Raw genomic sequence first — 21,961 nt, forward strand, 5'->3', positions numbered from 1 at the left:
ACACAGTTATTCACAAACACCTGTAGCCTTGGATTCTTGCCTTCGGAACTCGCACTTTAGTCCTAATCACAAGTGTGAATGAGGCTTAAGTTTTTCGGAGAGTCAATACGTTTTACAGCACAGCGACAAAGAATATTAATACGTTTCATAACCCACAGTAAGAGGGAACTTTTTTTTATAGGTCGTTTATGGAGCATAGACAAGTAGTTCACAAATAAAACCTTCTTTTGGCATTCCTGTGAAGCAGATTTTATCCCTTCCGGTGACCATTTGAAAATAAATGTATGTACTGAGAAGCTGCCTGCTGCTTTCAGGAATGGTTCACCTATCCTGACTGATTGCAGAGCACTCCACAACTATATTGGTACAGATATTATTGTCATAAATATTCTGAAGAATGTAAGTTTACGCAAGAGAGCGATAAAGAAAGTTCTACAGCCTGAAATAACAGAACTTTTACGCACTTTCTTGACAAGTTTTAGTTAAACTTCCATTTACTGTGAAAATAAATAGAGAAAAATATCTCTATCTTTCTCTGTAATTTGTCACTTCTATACAAATTCCAAGAGTTTAAAATGCTAAAAATAAAAAAGATAAACAACAGTTCTAATGAGATGTTAGAATTCACGCTGATTATATTTATGCATATGTGTTCTGATTCTTGTGAATATATTTGTCAGAGGAAAGTCTTGATATAACACATCGTGAACATTGGCCACGGGGGTGACAGTATCCTGGAAAAGGTAGGGGGGGGGGGAATAATATACTTCATTAGACGAAAATATTTACTTTTTCAGATATTTGACACGTGTATCTATCTATGTTTGCTATAATACAACCGGGGGTGTGCTAGAAAAGGATTATTGTCAAATTGAAAAAAAGATCAGCATTTTGTCCCAGGTTCACATCCCATTAGGGAATAAGGACACCATTTGAATTTGTATTGTTTGCATGTGTTTACAGGTTTGCAGGTTTTAATTTCTGCCAACAATCCAAAAAGCATACAGGTAGATTGACTTTCTTCCAAACTAGCTTTGCAGCATGTGTGTGACTATGATAGGGATGTTGTATTGTAAGACCATTTTGGAACATTAACTGATGTGAATGGTTCTATGTATTCTTCGAAAGTCTGTGTAATACATCGCTATATAATCGTGGGAAATAAAAGTAGAATTTATTGTTACATATATGTTTAGGAAAAATTATCCATATATAAACCTTTAGTATGCTCTCTTTCAATCTCACTATTGTTATACTCTCTGAAATTATCTATGGACAGAATAAGGGTCCTTATTAGAGTTGAGCGGACACCTGGATGTTCGGGTTCGGACCCGAACCCGAACTTTAAAAAAAAAAGTTTGGGTTCGGGAACCCAAACTCCGAACCCCATTGAAGTCAATGGGACACGGATCTTTTAGTAAAAAAAAAAAAAAAAATGCGCGGAGGTCCCCCCAAATTCAATAACCAGACCCTTTAGGTCTGGTATGGATATTAAGGGGAACCCCGTAGTCAATTTAAAAAAAAATGATGTGGGGTTCCCCCTAAATATCCATAACCAGACCCTTCAGGTCTGGTGTGGATTTTATGGGGAACTCCACCCCAAATTTTTAAAAAAATGGCATGGAGTTCCCCCCAAAATCCACACCAGACTTCTTATCCGAGCACGCTGACCTGGCCAGCCTCAGAAAAGAGGGGGGACAGAGTGCGCCCCCCCTCTCCTGAACCGCACCAGGCCACATGCCCTCAACATTGGGAGGGTGCTTTGGGGTGCCCCCCAAAGCACCTTGTCCCCATGTTGATGGGGACAAGGGTCTCATCCCCACAACCCTTGCCCGGTGGTTGTGGGGGTATGCGGGCAGGGGGCTTATCAGAATCTGGAAGACCCCTTTAACAAAGGGGACCCCCAGATCCTGACTCCCCCTGTGTGAAATGGTAATGGGGTACAATGTACCCCTACCATTTCACAAAGAAAGTGTAAAAAGTTAGTTTCAGGAAAAAAACACACACACCATAGAACAAATTACTTTATTAATTAAACGAAATAAAAATCCAGCGGTGAAAATAGACGATCGATGCTGCTCGCTGCTCCATCGTTGTCTATTCAGTGCCGGGTGATGTGTCCAGCGACGGGTGATGTGTCCAGCGATTGGTCCAGCGATGAGAACATCCATCCATTCAGAGCACAGCTCAACGAATGACGCGCCAATGCTTTGACGTTTCTTTTATAGGGGAGGTGGCCACGCGTCACGTGACCCCGTCCCCCTCTGACGCACACTCTGCTACGTCACTGGGACAGCCCAGACAAGGGGCTTGTCTGGGCTGTCCCAGTGACGTAGCAGAGTGTGCGTCAGAGGGGGACGGGGTCACGTGACGCGTGGCCGCCTCCCCTATAAAAAAAACGTCATTATTGGCGCTTCATTCGTTGAGCTGTGCTTTGAATGGATGGATGTTCTCATCGCTGGACCAATCGCTGGACACATCACCCGTCGCTGGTAATTAATTTGTTCTACGGTGTGTGTGGTTTTTTTCTGAAACTAACTTTTTACACTTCCTTCGTGAAATGGTAGGGGTACAGTGTACCCCATTATCATTTCACACAGGGGGGTCAGGATCTGGGGGTCCCATTTGTTAAAGGGGTCTTCCAGATTCTGATAAGCCCCCTGCCCGCATACCCCCACAACCACTGGGCAAGGGTTGTGGGGATGAGACCCTTGTCCCCATCAACATGGGGACAAGGTGCTTTGGGGGGCACCCCAAAGCACCCTCCCAATGTTGAGGGCATGTGGCCTGGTGCGGTTCAGGAGAGGGGGGGCAGCACTCTGCCCCCCTCTTTTCTGCGGCCGGCCAGGTCAACGTGCTCTGATAAGGGGTTTGGTGTGGATTTTAGGGGGAACTCCACGCCATTTTTTTTTTAAATTTGGGGTGGAATTCCCCTTAAATCCACACCAGACCTAAGGGTCTGGTTATGGATATTTAGGGGGAACCCTACGTCATTTTTTTTTTTTTTGGCAGGTGAGTTGTTACACACTCCTTAGCGGATTCCGACTTCCATGGCCACCGTCCATTTTTTTTTTAAATTGATGTGATGGCGGGGTTCCCCTTAATATCCATACTAGACCTAAAGGGTCTGGTTATTGAATTTGCGGGGACCTCCGCGCATTTTTTTTTTCCCGAACTCCGAACCCCGAACCCGGACCCAAACTTTTTCCAATTATTCGGGTTCGGGTCCGGGTTCGGGAAAAACCCAAAGTCTGTACCGAACCCGAACTTTACAGGGGTGTAGATAAGGGGGGCAAGCAGGTCAAACTTCCACCCCAGGGCATCCTCAACATCAAAGCTAACTCTAATGCCTTGTACACACGATCGGAATTTCCGATGGAAAAAGTCAGACGGACTTTTTCCATCGGATATTCCGATTGTATATAGCCCTATCTGAGTTTTTTTATTGGATATACCTGAGAAATTCCATCAGGGTTTAGATATAGAACATACTCGATATGATTTGGCCGGGTAAAAGCCAGATCGTGTGTACGGGGCATTACAGTCTGTGCTGTGGGGGAAGAGCTGTGCTGGGAAGGAAGGGATCGGTACTAGTGAGAAAAAAGAGGTCTGTACTATAGAGGTTTTTGGCTTGGAAAAGGAGGTAATGTTTTGTTATATTCTGTCTACTGACCTGTTTATTATGCACTCATCACCCCTGCATTCTGCACATTACACACTCCCGACCCTGGTGCTCTGTCTGTTACTCACAAATGCCCTGCATTCTGAGCATTATGTGCTCTGTGTTTTACATATTTCTGACCCAATGCTCTGTGCATTAGGCCTTCCTGACTGCAGCTTTCTGTGCATTACATGCTTCTGACCCCGCTGCTCTTTGCATTATTCACTCCTGACCCTGGCCCTCTCTCCTATACACACTCCTGACCTCAGTGATCTATGCATTACTTACTCCTGACCCCAGCCCTCTCTCTTATACACAATCCTGACCCCAGTGATCTATGCATTACTTACTCCTGACCCCGGCCCTCTCTGCTTTACACACTCCTGACCCCAGTAATCTATGCATTACTAACTCTTGACCCTAGCCTTCTCTGCTATACACACTCCTGACCCCAGTGATCTATGCATTGCTCACTCCTGACCCTGACCTTCACTGCTATACACACTCCTGATCCCAGTGATCTATGCATTACGCACTCCTGACCCCGGCCTTCACTGCTATACACACTCCTGACCCCAGTGATCTATGCATTATTTACTCCTGACCCCAGTGATCTATGCATTACTCATTCCTGACCCCGGCCTTTTCTGCTATACACACTCCTGACCCCAGTGATCTATGCATTGCTCACTCCTGACCCCGACCTTCACTGCTATACACACTCCTGACCCCAGTGATCTATACAGTACGCACTCCTGACCCCAGTGATCTATGCATTACTCACTCCTGACCCCAGCCTTCTCTGCTATACATATTCCTGACCCCTGTGATCTATGTATTACGCACTCCTGAGTCTTTTACAATATACGCTATACTGTATATTTCATACTTCTGTCCACTAAACTCCTTATGCTTTTTTATACAACTGTTGCTAAGTGCTCACTAGTCAATGACTATGTTCATGAAGTACTGGCTGTGTGCAGAAAGGCATATGTATTTAAAGAAGTTACTATATTTTTACAAATGATTGTGCTGAGGGTTATATGTGTCTGTTAGACTTCTACTTGTGGTAGTCATTAAATAATATTTTTGGGGTACAGAGACTGTGACACAATAGGCTCAAGTTTTAAGGCCTCCCTCTGCAATTTTGTCACACCCGAAATTAGCTTTTTCTTTCTGTACCCAGGTCTGAACCTACAGACCTGGTGACACTAACCTAAAGTTATTCATGTAAAGCAATAGCTGGCTACTCCTCAATCCCAATTGTGCAATGACTACTGAACAGTGCACCCATGACATACAATAGATTTAAACCTGTACAGGGCACTGAAAATTCAGGTTTTTTTTAACATTTTTATGATTACAGACCCCAGTGGATCACTCAATAGGTCCCCATACCCCCTTCTCTCAAAATCCTAATGTTCATCAGTTCCAGGGCCGATCCTAGGCAGGGTGCAAAGGGTGCTTTTCACCCAGGTGCCTGCAGGGGTGGGGGCCCCGAAGTGGCAGAGTTCTCCCCTCTCTCCTCTCCTTGTTTGTGTCCATCCAGAACTAGTGTTCTGAGCATAGGTGTGTGTCCATCCAGAACTGATGTGTCTCTGACCATCTCCTGTAGTATGTCTGTAGTCTCTGACCATTTCCTGTACTATGTCGGCAGTCTCTGACCATCTCCTGTACCATGTCTGCAGTCTCTGACCGTCTCCTGTACTACGTCTGCAGTCTCTGACCATCTCCTGTACCACGTCTGCAGTCTCTGAATGTCTCCTGTACTAGGTCTGTGGTCTCTGGCCATCTCCTGTATCATGTCTGCAGTCTCTGACCATCTCCTGTATCATGCCTGTAGTATGTCTGGGGGCTCTTTCTAACAGACTCTCTAACAGAAGCCCTCTTTGTGTCCATCAGAGAGGCCCCCCTCCAGGTCCCAATAAAGTACTCTGCTTCTCTTCCTGTATTTTTTTTATTGTTAAGAAATCATGTAAGGATCCCAGGGTAATGAAGACTTTGTGGAGGAGCATCTCTGTGGTTGAGTCATTGCCATAGAAACATTTGTAAAGGGGAGGAGTTAGTAAAATGACCACGCCCATGTGGGGGCACCAGACATTTTTCTGCACCCAGGCGCGTGTGACCCTAGGATCGGCCCTGATCAGTTCTACTGGGTAGTGGTACCTGTATGACTTCAAAAATGTCAATAGTTTATTAATGGATAGCTAGGAGAAGAAGAGCTACAAAGAAAATCATAAAGATTTTATTATATTTATTTATGTAAATGCAGCAAATAGGAAATACAAAAGCTAACTGCAACCAGTGAGATTTTCGGAGGTGCTTTTTTACATTCAAAACATGGAATTGAAGTACTGTCTGTTACATGTCGATGTCAGTTGACAGTGCACACCAAGTCGATTTCTCCACTTTGATTTCAGGTTCGATGATGTAGAGAATCCTCTTTCAATTATCATAGTATTCAGATTCAGTCCCAATATTTTCCTTCATGCCTGCAAAACATATGAGGGCCTTCATTTAGCAGCTCCTGACTTAGAGGAAGCCAGGGCTACACAGAGCATGGGATATGTGGGCATGGAGGTAAGTGATATGAGCACATTAACTTCACCCTTTGTAGTGAAAACCATTACTGTGCTTCTTTAAAAACACTGGCACATTCTTTTTCACTGATGCATGGTATTTTAAAAATGATTGTACAAATGGACTGGAACAGAGATGGAAACAATTTTCACATGCGGGACAGACAATGATTGTGATATCTGATATACATATTACATTTCATAATACATATTAGGGATCCTTTTACTCTTTTCTCTGTACCACCCAGTAAGAGATTTCAAGAAACTCCTACAGGCTGTCATTCTACTGGACATACATAGAACATAGCAAGCCTTTTTAAAAACAAATCCTTAATTATATTACACATTCTACTGCTTAAAGAGTAAATACTTTTTTGGGCACAAGGTAATCTATGGTTATTTTAAGAAGATCCACCTTTAAGACAGTATTATGAGATAGTGTGTGAGTTGGATTCTCATGTAGTCTTTGCACAAAAGACAAGTTTGGTTAACATGATTTAAATACTATACAGAGGTTATGCAGTGCCTTAAAAAAGTATTCACATCCCTTGAAATTTTCCACATTTCGTCATGTTACAACCAAAAACTTAAATGTATTTTATTGGGATTTTATGTGATAGACAAACACAAAGTGGCACACAGTTAGAAAAAATTATAAATGGTTTTCAAAATGTTTTACAAATAAATATGTGAAAAGTGTGGCGCGTATTTGTATTCAGCCCCCCTGAGTCAATACTTTGTAGAACCACCTTTCGCTGCAATTACAGCTGCAAGTCTTACCAGCTTTGCACATCTAGAGCGACATTTTTGCCCGTTCTTTGCAAAATAGCTCAAGCTTTGTCAGATTGAATAGAGAGCATCTTTAAACAGCAATTTTCAAGTCTTGCCACAGATTCTCAATTAGATTTAGGTCTGGACTTTGACTGAGCCATTAGACTTTGATCTAAACCATTCCATTGTAGCTCTGGCTGTATGTTTAGGGTTGTTGTCCTGCTGTTAGGTTAACTTCCGCCCAGTGCGGATCCTGACCTCCCTGGGACCCGAAGCAAAATGACATGGCACATTAAAAATGAGAAGTGGGGGGCGCTGACGACAGTGACATGTCACATTAAAGAAAGTTGAGAAGTGGGGGGAAGGGGTGTTCTGCTGTCGGAAATGACATCTTACATTAAATTGAGAAGCAAGGGGTGCTGACTTCTTGCCTCTTCTCCCATGCAGTGAGCGAGTTGAGAAGCAGGGTGAGGGGGCGAAAATGACTTCTTACTAGGCGGGGCCTCTAGTTATTTGGGGGGCCCTTCGCAGCTTTGCTGGGCCCTAAGCGGCTTGCATAGCTAGCCTATAGGGCGGATCGGCCATGCCTCCGCCCCAGTCTCAAGTCTTTTGCAGACTCTAAGGCATTGTACACACGATCAGTCCAAACTGATGAAAACGGACTGAAGTTCAGTTTCATCAGTCCAAACCTACCGTGTGTATGCCCCATCGGACTTTTGTTCTTCAGACCATAGTTTTAGAACTTGCTTTAAAATCGGACTGATGGACGCTTGACTGATCGGTCAAAACCGATGGTTAGTACGCAAAAGCATTGGTTCAAAACCCGCGCATGCTCAGAATCAAGTCGACGCATGCTTGGAAGCATTGAACTTCGTTTTTTTCAGCACGTCGTTGTGTTTTACGTCACCGCGTTGGACTCGATCGGGTTTTGAACCGATGGTGTGTAGGCACATCAGACCATCAGACCATCAGTCCGTTTTCATCAGTTTGGACTGATCGTGTGTACAAGGCCTAACAGGTTTTCTTCTAAGATTGCCCTGTATTTGGCTCCATCCATCTTCCCATCAACTCTGACCAGCTTCCCTGTCCCTGCTGAAGAAAACCATCCCCACAACATGATGCTGCCACCACCATGTTTCACGGGGGGGGGGGGGTTATTCAGGGTGATGTGCAGTGTTAGTTTTCCACAACTCATAGCGTTTTTCTTTTAGGCCAAAAAGTTAAATTTTGGTCTTATCTCACCAGAGCACCTTCTTCCACATATTTGCCGTGTCCCCCACCTGGCTTCTCGCAAACTGCAAACAAGACTTTTTATGGCTTTCTTTCAACAATGCCTTTCTTCTTGCCACTCATCCACAAAGGCCAGATTTGTGGAGTGCACAACTGAGCTGTGGATCTCTTCAGCTCCTCCAGAGTTACCATGGGCCTCTTGGCTGCTTCTCTGATTAATACTCTCCTTGTCCAGCCTGTCAGTTTAGGTGGACGGCCATGTCTTGGCAGATGTGCAGTTGTGTCATATTCTCCATTTTCTGATGATGGATTGAACAGTGCTCCATGAGATGTTCAAACTTAGGATATTTTTTTTGGTACCTAACCCTGCTTTAAACTTTTCCACAACTTTATCCCTGATCTGTCTGGTGTGTTCCTTGGCCTTCGTGATGCTGTTTGTTCACTAAGGTTCTCTAGCAAACCCCTCAGGGCTACACAGAAAAACTGCATTTATACTGAGATTAAAATACACACAGGTGCACTCTATTTACTAAATAGGTGACTTCTAATGGCAAATGGTTTTAGATTTTAGTTAGGTGTATTAGAGTAAAGGGGGCTGAATACAAATGCACGCCACACTTTTCACATATTTATTTTGTAAAAAAAAATTGAAAACCATTTATCCTTTTCCTTTCACTTCCCAATTACGTGTCACTATGTATCACATACAATCCCAATAAAATACATTTACGTTTTTGGTTGTAACATGACAAAATGTGGAAAATTTCAAGGGGTATGTATACTTTTTCAAGACACTGTATTAATAAAATATTATTATCAGGACAAGGAAAAGTTCCTAAATACGATTGTATGTGTTTAGACATTTATGGCATTAACCAAATGTGCATTCAATAATAGCCCCATTTTCTAAACGTGTAAATACAGATGGAATTCTTTCATTTTATTTTGTTTTGTTTTAACAATGGTCAACCCTTTTCTTCTGTGGTTTAGGCTAATTGAATGGTGACCTACAAATAGCACAGCAGAGCATATGAGCAACTGATCCATATATTTCTCAGTAATGATCTATGGAGTGAGTTACCCTGCTGATGGATTTTAGCCTGGCGTGGTACTGGAGATCGAAAAACTATAAGCAAGGACGCCCTGCTTCCCCTAATTTACAAGTGCATTACAAGGCCTTTGAAAATGCAATAAATCTTATGTGGCCAGAACATTTACAGGCCTATTTTACACCTGACTGCGTTTCGCCCATAAAACAGTCCAGGTTCTCCAGCAATTAATAAGTTAACAGCTACAATCCCTTTTTTGTGTGGTTCTGAATAGAGATTGCCTCCTGAAGTGTCAAATGATAATATTAACAAGACTAAATATAGAGATCTACAGGAACATCATGCTCAAACCACTTGTTTATCAAATGTTTTTTAAGCTCTCTGTGTAACACAAGGATAGGTACATTGCTCATTATGATGTTTAAAAGTTATCCTCATATAACAAAAAATGATATCAAGATAAAACAGCCTTGCTGATCTGTGAATATAGAGCCATTGGCTTGGATTCACGTAGCACTTACGCCGACGTATCTCGAGATACGCCGCGTAAGTGTCAATGTGCGCCGTCGTATCTATGCGCCGTGCCCATAGAAATAGATACGCCTGAAATTAGGCTTCATCCGACCGACGTAAGTTTCCTACGCCGACGTATCGTTGGCGCATATTTACGCTGGCCGCAAGGGGCGCTTCCATTGATTTACGATTCGAATATGCAAATGAGGGAGATACACCGATTCACGAACGTACTTGCGCCCGGCGCATTCATATACACTGTTTACGTAAGTCGTACGTCCTGCGTAAATTTAAACCTCATAAAGCAGGTGTAAGTCATGTTAAGGTATGGACCAGGGAACAGCCGTCGTATTTTACGCCGTTTACGTAGTAGTACGTGAATAGGGCTGGGCGTAGGTTACGTCACGTCGTAGGCAGTGATTCGACATATCTTATGGAGTATTTTAGACGTGATTCTGAGCATGCGCACTGGGATGCGTCCACGGGACGGTGCATGCGCCGTTCGTTTGGCCCATCATTTGCATGGGGTCACGGTTCATTTAAATGGATCACGCCCACTTCCACCTACTTTGAATTAGGCCGGCTTACGCCGAAGAATTTACGCTACGCTGGTGCAACGTAGGGAGCAAGTGCTTTGTGAATACTCTGCTTGCCTCTCTGTGTTACGTCGGCGTAGCGCATATGAGATGCGCTACGCCGGCAGAAAGATGCGCCGATGTATCTGAATCCAGGCCTAGTGTTCCACTGCATTTTAAGCTAAAGTTGTCTACAAGAGGACAGTCCTATGTATTGTTCAATGTAGTGTCATTTGAGGGCAAGGAATATGTTAAAATGAGTCTGACACTTGAAAAAGCTGCTAGAATGTATAAAGTACAGGCAGCTGAAGGTTCCATTGCATTTCTATTGGTCCATCACAATGACATGCTGCATTGCTGGCTAGTAGTAATGCGTGGGAGCAGATGGGAACAGAAAGAGCTCAGCTCCAACATAAAAGTACCAAAGCTTTGTTGGTCCAGAATGGACACTTTCCAGAGCTTTAAATATCCGCTAGCAGATTTAAAGTGTTACTAAACCCATAACAGTGGAATCAGTCTGTATATGTAGTGAAACATGCTTGCAATGCTCACTGCGGAACCTAAAGGGTTAATCTTCCTCATAAAAAGTTGTCTGACCTGTTCTTCTATGATCCTCCCCTTCCACTGTCCCCAATCCAACTTGTGATAGTACAGAGCCAAACGAGGCACACTCTGCACACTCTGCACATGCTTAGTTTGGTGTGTTTTGCTATAGAGTTTTTTTGTTGGGGGGGGGTGCATGTGATCAGCACAAGGCCAATCAGCACTGTTCAGACAGAGGGTCAGGCAGCCTCATATGACAGTTAGGGGAGAATGAAAACGCCTCCTACAAGCTTTAACCACACACTAATAGAAGTTAAAAAATGCATACTGACAAAGTCAGTGACCTTCTCCTCTCCTCGGATGCAGAGAAGGCCTTCGACAGAGTGGCTTGGTATTACATGTTTGCTACTTGTAGGAATATCGGGCTAGGTAGCCATATACTGTCTTGGATTTATTCCCTTTACCACAGACCATAGGTCTGCCTTATCCATCTTAGGAACCTATCTGGTAGCATACCCGGTGGAAATTCTTGGTTAGATCTCATCCACACTCTAGCAACAACCTTACGTACAGAGAAAAGCGTTTCATGAAGGAATAGTCTGGTGAATTTATTGAAGTCTGGGCCTAGGAAAAATTCCCAGAAGACACGGTTTCGGCTCAAGTGTTATTGGGAATCCCATTGTGTCATGTAGGAACCTTACCACCTAAGACCAGAAGGTCTGTATTTTGGGGCATTTCCACAGAAGGTGGAAGAAAGTGCCTGTTTCCTGGTTGCACATAGGGCAGGCACCAGAGATATCGCTTTTGTATTTTTAAATTCTTAATGGCATGAGATATGCTCTGTGTGTTATGAATATTTGGGTTAATCGATCAGACAATTTGGGAGAGACCAGTTTGTACGAGTCTAGGGGTCACTCCACTCATGATCCGCAATGGGGCCAAGTTCTCCCTCCCACCTAGTCTTCAGGGCATACGCTTCCACAGTCGCCGCAGGAAGTGATAACATAGTGTAAAAGTTAGAGATGAGCTTCTTAGGGTCTGGGTACTTTACTGCCTCCATCAAAGGGTTATTTCCTACAGAGAGATCATCTAGGGGGAATTGTGCATGGAAAGCATGACGAAGCTGTAAGTATCTAAAGTACATTTGACTAGGCAGTGAAAACTTCGACCTCAGGTGATCATAGGATTTTAATTTCCCATTAATGGTGATATGTGACAAGTAGAAGACTCCCCTCGAGCTCCATAGCCCACTATCTGGAAGCACATTGAATTCGGGGAGGGCCGTGTTATGCCATAGGGGGGTAAAGTCATGTAAGAGCAGTATGTGTAGTTTGTCTGAAGCCAAAGTCCACACTCTCCTATACTGGTACAGAAGAGTCTTACGGTCTGTTGACCCACCCTCCCCCTCTGTCCTACCAGTTATCGCCACCATGGAGTCCAGAGTTGGTCGAGACCATTTTGGACATAGAAAACACAAGAACCTGTCCCTATCTATTTTGTCAACATGGAAAATTTGTGAAAGTTGGGCCGCAAGGTAGTATAAGTTAAAATCAGGAAGGACCATTCCAGCAAGGTCTGTGGGGTTTTTTAGTTTATGCCACGGGAGCGTGTGCCTATTGTTGCCCCACACAAATGGTTTTAAAAGAGCTTCTATTGATTTGAAAAGCCTGAGCACCAGATACACAGGGGAGTGCCAGAGCACATATAGGATTTTAGGCAACAAAATCATTTTGATGAGATTTATGCGGCCCATGACACCCAATGGCAAACGTGCCCACACCTGTGTCTTTTGCTTAAGCATGTCAAATAACGGCGTTATGTTAAGTGATATATAGTCAGTCGAGTCTCTGGTGGCATGGATTCCCAAGTATTTAATACAGTTCACCCTTTGCAGAGGGAGCAGTGCCCTATCTCCAGGTGACGGAAAATGGTCCAAAGGGAGTATCTGGGACTTGTTCCAGTTAATCCGCAATCCAGAGAAGATGCCAAATCGTTCTATTAAGGCTAAAGCTTGTGGCAGGGAGTTACCGGAATCGTCTAGGTATAACAGGGTATCGTCCGCGTATGTGCTGATTTTTTCTACTACCCCTCCCCTGCACAATCCCACTATCCCAGTATGCGCTCGAATCGCTATGGCCAGTGGTTCTGCCGCCAGTGCATACAGCGGTGGCGACAGGGGAAATTGGTCTGAGGGCCAGCCATTGGCCAGGACCCTGGCCACCGGGCTCTGATATAGAAGTTGAACCCATTTTATAATTTATTTATAAATCTAGGCCCCAATCCAAATTCACCCAAACACGTCCACAGGTAACGCCACTCAGCGGAATCAAATGCCTTGGCGGTGTCCAAAGCAACTATCATCCTGGATCCCGGGTTATCGTGAGCCTGCCTGGTCTCCATGGATCAGTGATAGGATAACCTTATTAAGGCGGATGGCAAGCACCTTTGCAAGTATCTTGACATCTACCTGAAGTAGGGAGATGGGGCGATAGGATTCCAGGAGGTGTGGATCCCTACCGGGTTTGGGAATAAGCACTATGGTAGCCTCTCTCATAGAGGCCAGGAGGTCGGAATCTTCAAATATGGAGTTGTAAAGCGCAAGCAGCCTGGGAACCAACAGGTCCGAGTATGTGGAGTAAAACTCCACAGGAAGACCATCTGAGCCTGGGGCTTTAGAAGTAGGGAATGCGGCTATAACTATGGACATCTCTTCCCGTGTAAAAGGCTCCTCTAACTCCTGTGTTTGGTCTGCAGACAACCAAGGAATCTGTAGCTCGGCTAGGAAGGTCTCCATGAGACAGAGGTCATCCGAAACAGTAGTGGCGTACAGAGAGGCGAAGAAGTCACGGAACATCGTCGTGACCTGAACAGGTTCAGTCACAAGGACGTTGTCCGGGGAACGGAGGGAGATCACCACCGGGGGCCTCTCCTCGCTATGTACCATGTAGGCTAGCAATTTCCCTGCCCTCTCGCCATGCTCGAACGACCTCTGTCTAAGGAAAAAAAGCTTTCGCTTGGACTTTTCATTATGCAACTGGTCCAAAGTCCTCGAGCATAGTTTAAGGCTGCCCGCCCTCTCAACTGTGGGATTGTCAAGAAAATTCCCTCTCCGCAGTCAATAAGTTTGTTGTCGCTGTGTCAAGTGCTACATTGGAAGCCTGTTTCAGTCTATTTATGCGGGCAGTGAGAGTCATATGAGCATGCGGTTTAAACGTTTCCCACACTATCTGCGGCTGTGCCGAGTCCTCATTGGTCTCAAAAAATTGTTCCCAGTCGGTCCCAAGATCATCATCTTCTGGTAATAGAGCTAACCAAAAAAGGGTTCAGCCGCCACGTTGTCGGTGGACGAGCATGTGGCAAGGAGAGTTTAGACCAGTAAGGGCAGTGATCAGAAAGCGACCTAGGGGAGAAGCCCACCTCAGTCAGTCTAGGGAGAAGTGACCTGGATAGGAGTACAAGATCTATACGTGACATAGAGTGGTGAGACGCAGAGAAGCAGTAGTATGCATGCTCCACAGGGTGCCTGAGACTCCACGTATCTATCAGGTTAAAGTCGCTGAGAAGGCGTGCAAATCTCGTTGGGTGGGTGGATGATAAAGAGTGTGCGGTCGTTCTGTTAAGGGCTGCGTCTAATACATTATTGAAGTCGCCCAACCAAATGGCTGGTACAGCAGGGTACAATGCCATAAAGTTAAGTCCCTCGGTCAGAACTTCGAACTATAACGGTGGAGGTACATAGAGTGCTAGTATGAGCACCATATCCCCATGCAGCTTGGCTCTCAGGAATATATACCTACCCAATGGTTCGATTACCGAGTCCTGGAGCTCAAAGTGTGTACTTTTAGCGATCAAAAGGGATACTCCACTAGAGTGGGTGGTGTGAACAGAGTGGTAGGCCCAGCCTATCCAAGGCCGCTTGAGTGTCCGTAATACTGGACCCTCAGCATGTGTTTCCACCAGGGCCACCACATCCGCTCGCTGCTTCTTAAGGTGACCAAACACGGCCGACCTCTTAATGGGGTCTCTCACCCCCCTCACATTCCATGTGAGGAATTTTAGTGTGGCCATGGGTGAAAATAAAGGTAAGACGAGACTCCAGGACCCGGAGCTCCCCGAAGGGCCATCATCCTATGGGACCGTCCCCAGCCGGGGGCGGACTCCAGTAATACAATTACAACAACATGGTACCAAGGAAGATAAAATTGTGCAGGAAAAAAAAAGACTGTCTCTAAACATTAGAAACTCAAACACCCCCCACCCCGCCCTGCACTGTCCCCAACTGGTGCGGGCATCAACCCTTAACTGCCAACAGGGCAAAAACAGTGTCCAACCTGAGGAGGGAATAGAAAGGATTAGCATAACATACATGTAGACCACACTGGCCGGTAGCACAGCAACACGCCATGCATTCCAACCCAGGTTGCACGATATAGCACATGGGGCGAAACTTCTCTGTGCTACGTGACACATTACAGGACACCGCCCACAGTCTAAGGTGAGCTTACAGGTGAGGTTGTTCACTCCGCTGGCTAGTGAAAACATTGGATATTCATTCCAGAAGTAGGTGAAAACAGTAAAATAACCCTGTATCAGGTAAACATAACATTTGAGGTACTGTATTGAGGCGCGTAACAGGTGGTAAGATGTGGCAACCTTGTCGCCTTGCAGGTCTCTCCGTGCAGCAGGCAAAAACAGGGGAAAAATAAAAAAAATGTTGTAAGGTGCAGGGTCCGCTCTGAGCCCGTGAGAGAAACCAGGATGGGCCTTAGATCACAGCAAGAGTACAAGGCTCTGTTTCTCCAGGTGAAGGGGGTATCAGAATCAGGGAGCAATGTTATTATGCAGTCACAAGTCCCCCCTTCGCTATACAGGAGCCAAAGAAGGATCTAAAGGAGGTGGAGAGGGGAAGTCCCCTAGACCCAGGCCCTAACATGGGTGCGCTGCTCTAGAGTACTGTGCAGGGGGTAGCAAATCAATGAGCAATGTCAGAATGCAGTCCCACAATGCCCCACAGATTCGAGGGTGGTAAAGATCATAAAAAATAAATAAAAAAAAAGGGGAAGCATATAAAAGCTGGTGGCAGGAACAAATACAAGACTGTAGATGTACTTATCAGTGTGCTATACGTTGCTCAAGTCACGCTATGGCTGCCTCTCATTCCTCAAAGAAATGAGCTCTATCATCCTCCTCCACGTGCAGCCGAGCAGGGAACAGCATAGCATACTTCATATTCTTGACCCGCAGATGGCGTTCCACTTCCGTGAAAGTTTTACGTTTTCTCTGCACCTCCACTGAGAAGTCTGGGAAGACGGCGATCATCTTGTTCCTAAATGGGATATTACCTTTCTCCCTGCTGAGGCGAAGGATGGCATCCCGGTCTCTAAAGTTCAGAAATGTAGCTATGAATGTACGGGGGGGTGCTCCAGCAGGCGGTGGTCTGCCCGACATGCGGTTGGCCTGCTCCACGACAAACGTAGGGGAGAAAGACTCCCTGCCATACGTGTCAGCCAGCAATGTCTCCAAAAATATTGGGGGGTCCTTTCCCTCCACCCCCTCCGGCAGGCCTATGAACTTGAGGTTACATCTGCGCAGCCTATTTTCAATGTCATGCTGCTTTTGCAGGAGCTGATTAACCTGAAGCTGCATGGCGTCGGATGAGATCTGAAGGGGGGATGGAATCCTCCACTAGGTCCAGGCAGGTCTCCGCCTCCGTGACCCTCTCCCTGAGCTTCTGAAAATCCTATCTAACCAACGATATGTCCACCTTCACCTCTTCTATGCGGGCTGTGAAGGTGGTCTGACAGGATGTAACAGCTTCTTGACATGCCGCAATAGCTTCCAGGAGTTTAGCCGTGTCAGCGCCCCGGGACGCCTCCTCCCCCTGTGCCGCGCCACCATCTTGGTCTGGGGGGTCCGTCTCTGAATAGCGATATTGTGCCAGTTTAGAGGCCGCCGACGTGCTCTTTTTCGGCGGGGACATGTTCACGGAGGGTGCCCGGTCCGGGGGATATCAGTACCTGTAGTCTAGCTGCGATCAGGGTCTCAGGATATCGAGGTAGGATAATCGGCCGGCGGAGCTCAGGTCACCAGCGTCCTATCCCATGCCGCTCCAGGCCACGCCCCCCATCCCAAACTTTTAATAAGGCCTGGGTCAAAGGTGGGAGTGTTTGTCCTGATAAATGCTGTTTGGGTATGGTCCATGGAAGAGAGACCAGTGGAGGCTCTATTATTTGTTGCTCTATGGTTACCCATAGTTTTGTGCTCCCTGAGTGGATCCAGTCCAGTATTCTAGCCAATACTGAAGCTATATAATATAGTTCCATCTGCGGTAATTCAGTTCCCCCTCAGTCTTTCGCTTTACCAAAATATAATATCGCAATCTTGCTGATGAATTCCACCAAAGATAGCGACGTAAACTTGATCTTAGTGTTCAAAAAAAGGTCCGGGGCAGAGTAATAGGTAATGTTTAATATGGATATAAAAAACGCGGTAAAATATCCATCTTGTATATTGCCATTCTCCCTAACCATGAGTGCTTCCCTTTAGCCAAAAACTGCAATCTGTTAATTGTAGAATTGAGTAAGGTGAGATACCGTATTTATCTTCATATAGCGCGCCCCGGCGTATAGCGCGTCCCGGCGTATAGCGCGCACCCCCAACCTGGAAGGGAAATTTCAGGAAAAAAAGAAAATACTTACAGTTTGAATGCCCCTCATCTGTGTCTTGCCCGGCGTCCATCGGCGGCCTTGTCCAGTCCGGCGTCCGTCTGCCGCCGACATATACCGTACTGCGCTCGGTATATGTCGGCGGCGGCATTCAAACACAGCGCGGGAATCGGCGTATATCGTGCACCCACGATTTTCCCCTGATTTTAAGGGCAAAAAATGCGAGGTATACGCCGATAAATATGGTAATTACACTCGTACAGTTTCCTCTTGAGAAGTAATATTCACTTCTAAATCTAAATAAGAGCTTGTGATTCCCATTGAAAGGGAAAGTTATTTTCTAACATTTCTTTATCCATTACTGATAATGTGATATTTAGGCAGCGGGATTTTGCAACATTTACTTTAAAGTTGCCTCTAAAGACCGAATTGTTCTAATTCATAGAGAATGTTTGAAAAAGCTATTATTGGGTTGGATAAAAAATTCAAAATAGCGAATACTTTAAACACAGCTGTTGGTAGCATATATGGTTCAAGTGGTCATGTGCTGTCCCAACACTGCCTAATTTCTACCAAATGCATACCTGACTTCTATATTGTGAAAATTTTGGGGATACAGGGAAGGAATGGGGCTGGGGGTAAGCCTGGTTGTTGTTTTTAAATGTCTTTGTGTGCTTTGTTTTGACAGTGCTTGAACTTTTAAAGCAATGACTAGATTCTTCACTATCAGAATACATTGACCAGTGCCTGCAGCAATTGACCAATGAAAGTTTTCCAGCGTGATCGGTCTGCAAAAGTTGATCTAATGATCGACTTCTATTGAACTGAGAGGGGCACACCCAGACCAAATCGGTCTCTGCTGAATCAGATGAATTTTGATCCGTCCATACCTAGCTTTAAGCCAGACACACACTGCAAGTTTTTTTCCATACGACCCAGTGGGGGTTAGTACAGCGATCTCCACCATTGAGCTGGTGTGTTCTGACAGGGGAAGGGGCCCCCCGCCAGAACACTCTAATCGAACACTCTAATCAGCACTCTCTGTCATTGGCTGAGAGCGCTGATTGGGAGTCAGTCCACTGCTGGTTCTCCAGCATGCGCGTCCAACAGAAGCTGTTCGGTCGAATAGACCGGCATACACACGGGAGTTTTTTTTAAATGCCCGATGTCTCCAGACATTCAGCCCATGTGTACCCGGCTTTACTGTAGTACCATATGTAGTATGTTTGAACAAGGAGTTATAAAGCAAAAAAAATCGAAGTTTATGCCAGTTCATGCTGTAGTTTACATTATGTTCCCTTTAACTTTGTAAATGATGGCTGTTAAGTCCCATCAAATAGCAGTCTTGTATATTAAACCATCATTAGAACAAATTACTGAGAGGAACAAAACACACTTCCATTTATCTCACTAATACATTTGATTATATTACTGCTTGATAACATCTAACAGAATAATTACAGATACTGTGCTATTTTTAATTGCTATTTATAACCTTTATTTTTTTATTTTTTTTGTACAAAGTCTTGTGGGGGTGGGATTTCAAATATAATATCTACCAAAGAGTTTGGAGTTGCAAAGGCAAAAAATCCTTTTTAGTTTCCATTTTGGCTGCTGGAAATCAGATGACATATAATGTGAGTTCCTTTGAATGTGATGTTATTGTGACCTACAAAAGTAGCATGTACTTTTTTCATTTAAAGCGGTAGTAAAGGTCGTTAAAAAAATAAGAGCATAATGTGCTAGAATGCAGTTCATCCATATTTACCCGGTCTTCCTGAGGTACTGCAGGCCAATGTTCGGCTTTTCTCGGCTCCTGCACCCCCGTACCTCAGGCCAAATGAGGTACTGCAGGCATATTTAGCTTGAATTCTGCTTGTCTTGCGAGTCAACACTCAAAAACCGAGTCAGAATTAAAAAAAACAAGTTGTTTGCAAATCAAAACGCTCTTAACCTCCCTGGCGATATGATTCTGTCTGAAAAAACATGCTGAAAGCGGTACAATTATTTGCAAGGAAATTTGGTGTTTTATACTGTAGGCCTGTGATTTTTAGGAATAACTCATTTAAATCTGACCAAACAAGAATCTAATAGGCATCCCGGGTATGACATTTTTTTAAAAACAACATTTTAAATTATAATATAATAAATAATTATAAATAATTATAGCAAGTAATAATATAATTAAAATAAAAATTATTCAATAATGTAATCAAATCAAAATCACAGAAATGTTCTCAGTTGCAGAATTGTTGCTGTCATTATTTTTTTTTTTTTTTTATGACGAATTTCCCCGCAAATCGCTATCGCACAATTCTGCAAGTGATTATAATTTATTATTGCTGTTTTCTAGCTGATCTAAAACCATTTTTGACATAAAAAGACACTTTTGGTTGCTATGGACAATCTACAGTTTTCAGGCAGAAAGCAATGTTTTTATTATATAAAATGACATGTAGGACACTGGGCAGACCACTAGTAATCTATAAGATTACAGTATACTGTATGTATAGTGTTTGTTTACTTTTTTGAATTTGGCGCCGATCTCCGCTCCCGTGCGTCGTAACATCGCAGGGAACGGAGATCGGCGGCACAGGAGGACGCTGTGTGAATCGAGCAAGGTCTCGCTCGCTCACACAGCGTGGTGACATCTCTGGATCCAGGACAAGGTAAGCCAGCGCACGCTGCAGGCTCTGCATGTCTACCCCGAGCGTGACTCGGGGTTACCGATCGTAACATGAAAAACCCACCCCGAGTCACGCTCGGGAATACCGCCAGGGGGGTTAAACCAAGTTATCCGTACAACATTGTATCAAGAGGTAGTTACGCTGTGAATAGAGAATACAACATTGCAAATACAATACTTCCTATTTTACTGCAAGAAAGGGAATAGAGTGATTCAAAGGTTTGTTGATATAGATGCAAAAACAATAAGGCCTCATGCATACTAGACAGAAAAAAATACCGCTTTTACAGGCGCTTGACGTTTATTTTTGTTAACCTGTAAACGCATTGGTATCTTAGCCTATGTGTCCATGTACACATAGGTATTCAGTGGCATTTTAAAAGCGGCGTATGTACAGGCTAAAAAAAAGACATCACCAGCATTCAGGGGAAGAGCATTTGGGTAGGAAATCTGTACCAATAGAATATATTAACAGTAAACGTGCGATCGTGCATGTGCAAAACAAAGCTTTTACTGGCTTTTTTTAAGCAGGTTTTCTCTGACTGGGGAAAAGGGGGTTTAGAGGAGCCGAGTAAACGCTCAGTGTTCATGAGGCCTTATGCATAAATTGCATTTAATTTCTAGTGATTGGAATAACAAACACAACTTTATATAACACAGATGCTTAGTTGTCCACAATGCCATCTGATTGTAAAATCTACTTTAGTTATATTAAAAACAATGTAGTTTAAGGAGCTAATTGACTGGATGCAAATTAAATTTGAGCTAAAATGCTGAAAACACAGGGCCAGATTCAGGTAGAAGTGCGGCGGCGTAACATATCGTAGATACGTTACACCGCCGCAAGTTTTCATCGCAAGTGCCTGATTCACAAAGCACTTGCGATGAAAACTACGCCGGCGGCCTCCGGCGTAAGCCTGCGTAATTTAAAGGGGCGTGTGCCATTTAAATTAGGCGCGCTCCCGCGCCAGACCTGCTGCGCATGCTCTGTTTCGTAACTCCCGCCGTGCTTTGCACGAAGTGACGTCATTTTTTCGAACGGCGACGCGCGTAGCGTACTTCTGTATTCCCGGACGTGTTACGCAAACGACGTGAAATTTTAAATTTCGACGCGGGAACGACGGCCATACTTTAGACAGCAATACGTTTGATGACTAAAGTTAAGGCACCCAAAACTTTGCGACGGGAAACTAGACTAGCGGCGACGTAGCGAACGTGAAAAACCGTTGTGGATCGCCGTAACTCCTAATTTGCATACCCGACGCTGGTTTACGACGCAAACTCCCCCCAGCAGCGGCCGCGGTACTGTATCCTAAGATCCGACAGTGTAAAACAATTACACCTGTCGGATCTTAGGGATATCTATGCGTAACTGATTCTATGAATCAGTCGCATAGATACTCTGAGAGATACTCCGTCGTATCGCCTTTGTGAATCTGGGCCACGATGCTTACTGTAGCTGCATTTTTTTCCTGTCATACAGCATAACAGCAAAAAGATGCACCTGTTTATATAACAAGTGCAGAGCTAAGAAACTCAAAACCAAAATGATAAAAATAGATAGTAATGAAAAAGAATCGTATGAATCACCAAACTCCCCCCCCCCCTCTATGTGTAAACAAAATGCTTTACAACTGTGATATTGTGGTAATAAACAAGAACATAAATCAACAAAGTGCTTAAAGCGGA

At 44.5% G+C, this 21,961-nt stretch overlaps 1 protein-coding gene across 2 annotated transcripts in view; it reads left to right on the plus strand.

Moving 5' to 3' along the window:
- PARD3B (par-3 family cell polarity regulator beta) overlaps window positions 1–21,961 on the plus strand; it is a 1,737,215-nt gene that overhangs the window by 1,590,559 nt on the left and 124,695 nt on the right. The gene's annotated exons all lie outside the window — the stretch shown is intronic.

This window comes from Rana temporaria, chromosome 6 (assembly GCF_905171775.1).
Source record: "Rana temporaria chromosome 6, aRanTem1.1, whole genome shotgun sequence".
NCBI classification, from domain to species: Eukaryota; Metazoa; Chordata; class Amphibia; order Anura; family Ranidae; genus Rana; species Rana temporaria.